Here is a 6,644-nt window from a genome sequence, read left to right on the forward strand (position 1 = left end):
ATCTAAATTCTCTATTTCCTGGAAAATCTAAAGCCTGGATAATTAATGAATTACTCAACTCATATGTACCCAGAGATTAAGTGTTAAGTGAACCACTTTTTAAATCCCTTCCTGAAAGAGAGAATTCTAAATGTTTAAAAAAAATGTGAGTGGACATAGTAGCCAGGCAACAATTCAATGTAACAAACATTTATTGAATGCCCCCGCTGGACCAGGCGCAGGATTAGTTATTAAGCAGCCTCTATTAAAATATAATGTTTTATTTTTATAGTTATAACAGCCCTCCTTCAGCACTTGGAAAATTAAGTAAAGAGAATAAGAGCACTCATAATACTATCACTACTTTTAACTGTGGTATACTCCAATCTATATTTCCTCCCTAAAACTTTTTAAAGCCTAAATTTATAAATCTCATTGTATCCAACTTTTTTCCCCACCCAGAATTTTAACAAAAGTATTTCACATACTACTAAAAAAAACACCAAACTTCCCAAACAAAATTTAATCTCATGTAAGAACGTACAGATTGTAACCTGATCTGCAGAAAGATGGCACCAATAAAATATAAAAATGCCCACTTTTATACATCTCTATTACTGGATATAAAGATTCCCTTAAGTGTTTGCCAAAAATGTTGTGCCAGGCTTGTTACCAAGTTTTTCTCTACTTTCTATCTTACATCACATCACAAATTAGAGTTAATGTTTTTTCATGTGCTTAATGACTGCCTGCGTGACTCCTCTTATGAATTTCCTATTTGTTTTTCTATTAAGATGAAAATTTAGTATAAAAAAGAATTTGCCCCTTTTCTTGTTGATTTTTTAGAACTGTATTTTGAGAATGTTCATTCCTTTCTTATCTCATGTTTTGAGATTTTTTATTCTTTAGTGTATAGAAGGTTTTGATTTTTACATAGTTGATCATTTTATTTATTGTTTCTATTTGTGGTATGATGCTTAGGAAAGAATTCTCAACTTCAATAATATATTTTCTTCTAATCTGATGTTACTTCTTTTAACATCTTTAATAATTCTGGAACTTATTTGGTACAAGAAATGCAGGAGTGTCTACTTTTATTTTCTTAAATGCTTGCCTACCTACACAATACTTTTTGTTAAATATAAATTCCCCACAAAATAATAAATATTAAAGTGCCACCTTCATCATATAATAAATTCTAATATATACTTTAATATATATCTGAAGTTTTTTTTATCCCACTTACCTGTTTATGTACTTAAGCCCCAGAATCATACTGTTTGGTTATAACTCTATAGATTTCAACACCTATTAGGGCAAATTTCTCCTGATTACATTCTTTATTCAAAAATTTTAAAAGTAGTCTCATATTTATTCATTTAGATAAATTTTAGAAACATTCAGCCATGTTCCCAAGAAAGCATCCCACTGATTTTTTTTTTTAAGACAGACAAGGAAGGGAGGGAGAAAGAGAGTGAGGGGAACATCAGTGTGAGAGAGAAACATCCATTGGTTGCCTGTCACATGTGCTCCAATGGGGGGGTGAGGACAACCCACAACCCAGGCATGTGCCCCGACTGGGAATCAAATCGGCAACCTTTTGCTTTGTAGGACGATGCCCAACCAACTGAGCCTCACCTGTCAGGGCCCCACTAAAATTTTTAATTGAGTGTCATTATGTGTACATATTAACTTGGAAAAAATTGGCAGCTTTACAATATTGTGTCTTCTCAACCAGAAATTTTATTCAAACCTGCTTTTAAGTCTTTCGACACCCCAGAGTTTTGTAGTTTTCTTCATATGGTGCTGAATATTTCTTGTAAAATTTATCCCTTGATCTTTTGTAATAATATATTGAATCATTTTAAATTATATTTCTAATCATTTATTGTTGGTAATGACACTTTGTGCATAAGCTTTTTTCCCTGTATTTGCAAATTGTCTCTTTAGGATAAATCCCAAGAAATAGGATAACTTGGTATAAGACTATCAATATATTAAAGGATTCTTTTTAAAAATTTTTGTTGAATTTATTGGGTGACATTGGTTAACAAAATTAATAGGCTTCAGTTGTACAACTCTATAACACATCATCTGTATATTGTATTGTGTGTTCACCACCCAAAGTCAAGTCTCCTTCCATCACCACTCACTCTTTTTTTTCATCCTCTTCTACCTCCCTCCACCCCATTCCTGCTCTGGTAATCCCCGTACTCCATACTGTTGTCTGTGTCCACGAGGTTTACCTTTTGTTTTACTGAATCCCTTCACCTTTTTCACTCAACCCCCAAACTCCCTCACCTCTGACAGCTGTCAGTCTGTTCTCTGTATCTACAAGTCTCTTTCTATCTTATTGTTTAGTTTATTTTGTTCACTGGTTTCCATATATAAGTGAAATCCTATAGTATTTGTCTTTCTCTGACTGTTTTATTTCGTTAGCATACGTCTGTCCAGGTCCATCCATGCTGTCACAAAATGCGGGCTTTTCTTGTTTGTATGGCCAAGTACTATTCCTCTCTGTAAATGTACCACAGCTTCTTTATCCACTCTACGTTGAAGGATTCTTGCCAAATTGCTTTAAATTTTTCACACCAAAATTAAAATATTCAAGAGCAGTTGTTTCATATCACCCTTAATGGTTCAATGTTATTTTTAAAAATATTTTACTTATTTATTTTTAGAGAGAGGGGGAGGGAAGGAGAAAGAGAGGGAGAGAAACATCAACGAGGGAGAGAAACACCAATGAGAGAGAGAAACATTGATTTAATCAGTTGCCTCTAGTACACACCCTGAGCAGGGTCAGGGACCCAACTAGCAACCCAGGCATGTGCCCTGACCAAGAATGACCTAGAGAACTTTGACTTTGCAGAACGACACCCAACCAGCTGAGACACATTGTTGGTCAGGATGGTTCAGTGTTATTTTTGTAAATCAATAATTAATTTCAGAGAAATGCTATATCCTTGATTTCCAATGTTCATTTTTTACTACTCACAGAGATAAACTTTTCCCATTAGGTTCCAGCTATTTTTCAGTCTGCATAAAAACATTGCCATGGGTTCCGCTAAGATGGAAGCACAGGTAGACACCCTTCCTTTCCTCACACAACCAAAAAAAAAGGAAAACAACCAATCTAAAATCAATAAATAAACACAAGTGCCAGAAAATCAAACTGCATGGAACTCCAACAACTATGGAATTAAAGAAACAATGAAACAGATCAACCAGACCGGTGAGGCAGTGAACAGAGAGAACCCGAGGTGAAGCGGTGGACCTAGCAGGCAGGGCTGGCTGCAATGAGGCAGAAGGCTGTGTGGGCGGTGCTGACTTAACAGGAAACGGAGACTCAGAGCTGGCTGTGGACTACGGTGGTTGCCCAGGTGGGACAAACTCCCAGTCTCCCGTGAGAGTTCACTGAAAAGTGGGCTAAAGACAGTAGCAAGCTGCATTGTTCCCTCTCTGGCCCCTCCCCCACAGGCAGTGCTGCAGCGCAGCAGGAGGGTTGCCCTGGCCGGGTGAATACCTAAAGCCCCACCCCCTTATAACTTAACAGCTGCCCCCAACAAAAAAATAGGGCCAAAGTGAAAAAACAGAGCAAAACAGAAAGAGAGCTAAGCAATGAGGAGGCAGCTAACCTATCTGATGGATAGGCTAAAGCCCAGTTTAAAGCCCTGGTAATCAAAATGCTCACAGAACTGATTGAACTTGGTCAAAAAATGAAAAAAACAAATGAAAGATATCCAAAATGAAGTATAGCAAAATATTCAGGGAACCAACAGTGACAGGGAGAAAACAAGGACTCGAAGCAAAAATTTGGAACAAAAGGAAGAAATAAACATCCGACAAGAATAGAATGAAGAAACAAGAATTCAAAAATATGAAGAGGAGCATGGAACCTCTGGGACAACTTGAAACGTTCTAATATCCTAATTATAGGGGTACCAGAAGGAGAAGAAAAGAGCAAGGAATGGAAAATTTATTTGAACAAATAATGAAGGAAAACGCCCCAACCTATCAAAGGAAATAGACTTTCAGGAAGTCTAGGAAGCCCAGAGAGTCCCAAAGAAATTGGACCCAAAGAGGAACACACCAAGGCACATCATAATTATGTTACTAAAGATTAAAGATAAAGAGAGAATTTTAAAAGTAGCAAGAGGAAAGGAGAGAGTTACCTACAAAGGAGTGCCCATAAGGCTATCAGGTGATTTCTCAAAAGAAACCTTGCGGGCAAGAAGGAGCTGGAAAGAAGTATTTGAAGTAACGAAATGTAAGGACCTAAATCTAAGATTACTCTACGCAGCAAAGCTAGCATTTAGAATAGAAGGGCAGATAAATCGCTTTCCAGATAAGGTCAAGTTAAAGAGGTTCATCATCACCAAGCCCTTATGATATGAAATGTTAAAGGGACTTACCTGAGAAAAAGAAGATCAAAAATATAAACAGTAAAATGACAACAAACTCACAACTATCAACAACTGAACCTAAAAGAAAAAAACAAACTAAGCAAACAACTAGAACAGGAACAGAAACATAGAAATGGAGATCACATGGAGGGTTACCATCAGGGGAGAGGGAGGAGGGAGAATGAGGGGAAAGGCACAGAGAATAAGTAGCATAAATGGGAGGTACAAAATAGAGAGGGCGGAGGTTAAGAATAGTGCAGGAAATGTAGAAGCCAAAGAACTTATATGTTCTTTGAACATGGACATGAACTAAAGGGGGCAGGGGATGTAGGTGGGAGGGGGTGTGCAGAGCAGAGGGGAATATAGGGGGAAATGGGACAATGATAATAGCATAATCAATAGAATGTATTAAAATTAAAAAAACAAAAGAAAGTGATGAATGCATGTCATGAAAACCAAATTAAAGGGGCTCCTACTGGCCGAATATGGCACAATTTTATAGCACCAAACAATCAGTTAAGTAATTAATTATAAGCCATTCAAAAATAGGAATGCCTAAGTCTATAAAAATAGTAAATAGAGGAATGAGAAAATTGAATGATTCTTTTTACAGCACATTACTAAGGGCTAACTGATAAATGTGGAGGGAGTTCCAAAGTTGCAAAATTGTCCTTTTAAAACCACCAGGGTACAGATTGGATCAGTCAAGAATCTTCGATGGATAAATGGATAAAGAAATGTAGTGTATACATATAATGGACACTTAATCAGCTTTAAAAGGGGAGGGAATTCTGACACATGTTACAACATGGATGAATCTTGAAGATAAGGTGTTAAGCAAAATAAGACAGTCACCATACAACAACTATTGTAAGATTCTGCTCATATGAGGTGACTGAAGTAGTGAAATTCATAGTAACAGAAAGTAGAATGGTGGTTGGCATGGCCTGGGGAAGGGAGGGGTGGGCAGTTAGTGTTTAATGTGTATAGAGTTTCAGTTTTGCAATATGGAAAGAGTTCGGTGGGTGGGTAATGGTGATGCTTGCACAGCACTGGGAATGTACTTAATGCCACTGAACTGTACACTTAAAATGGGTAACACATAAAGTTTATGTGATATGTGTGAATTTTCAAAAGCATTATCACTGCATGCCAAACTCAGAGGGAAATTTTGATGAGGAGCAGGATTTTTCATTGTTTTAAAATGTGTCCCCATAGACTGACTGGTTGCAGTGAATAAATCTGGCTACAACTTGATTAGGGGATTCAAGTTACCACTGCCAGTCAGAGATAGCTGACCATCACGTGTATGCAGGTGTGAAGCCCTGAGAGGAACACAAGAAACATCAGACAAACACAAAATGAAGAATGTTATATCAGGAAAATAAGGTGGAGATGGACTGTGTTCTTTAAAACCTTCATGTTGTAAAAGACAAGTAAAACAGGTTAAAGAAGCCTAAAGAACCCTGCAGTACCTAACCCTAAATTGGGTCTGTACTGGAGAGGAGAAATGCAATAAAGGGCATTACTAGTTCAACTGACAAAATTGGAATGTTAACAGTAGACTAAAGTGTTATATCATTTTTTTAAAAATATCAAGTTGATAACTATACTGTAGTTATGTAAGAGACTATTCTTATTCTTAAGAAATACAAACTGGACTTCTGGCCAAAATGGCGGCATAGGTAGACTACACTGTGCCTCCTTGCACAACCAAAAGATGGACAATAACAATTTAAAAACAAAAACAAACAGAACTGACAGAAAATCAAACTGTATAGCAGTCCCATAACCAAGGAGTTAAAGAAGACACATTCACCCAGACCAGCAGCTGGGCAGAGTGGACTCATGGTGAGGTATTGGCTGGAGGACTCAGTGAGGCAGTGGGTTGAGGACTGGGCAGTCCCACATTTCCTCACAGATGAACAGGGAGAAACAACTGGGGAGTGGGACTGACGGAGCAACCCAGGGTCCCAGCTTGGGTAAATAAAGCCTCAAACCACCAGTTGAAAACACTGTGGGGGTAGAGGCGGCAGCAGGAGAAACTCCCAGCCTCACAGGAGAGTCTGTTGGAGAGACCCACAGGGTCCTAGAACATACACAAACCCACCCACTCAGGAATCGGCACCAGAAAAGCCCAATTTGCTCAGGGAGAGTGGGGGAAGTGACTGAAACCTGGCAGAGAGTGGAGCGAGCAGCACTGTTCCCTCTTGGACCCCTTTCCCACATACAGCATCACAACACAGCAATGAGTGTTGCCCT

This window comes from Sturnira hondurensis, unplaced genomic scaffold (assembly GCF_014824575.4).
Source record: "Sturnira hondurensis isolate 20B ecotype Veracruz unplaced genomic scaffold, ASM1482457v3 Scaffold0010428, whole genome shotgun sequence".
Taxonomy (NCBI): domain Eukaryota; kingdom Metazoa; phylum Chordata; class Mammalia; order Chiroptera; family Phyllostomidae; genus Sturnira; species Sturnira hondurensis.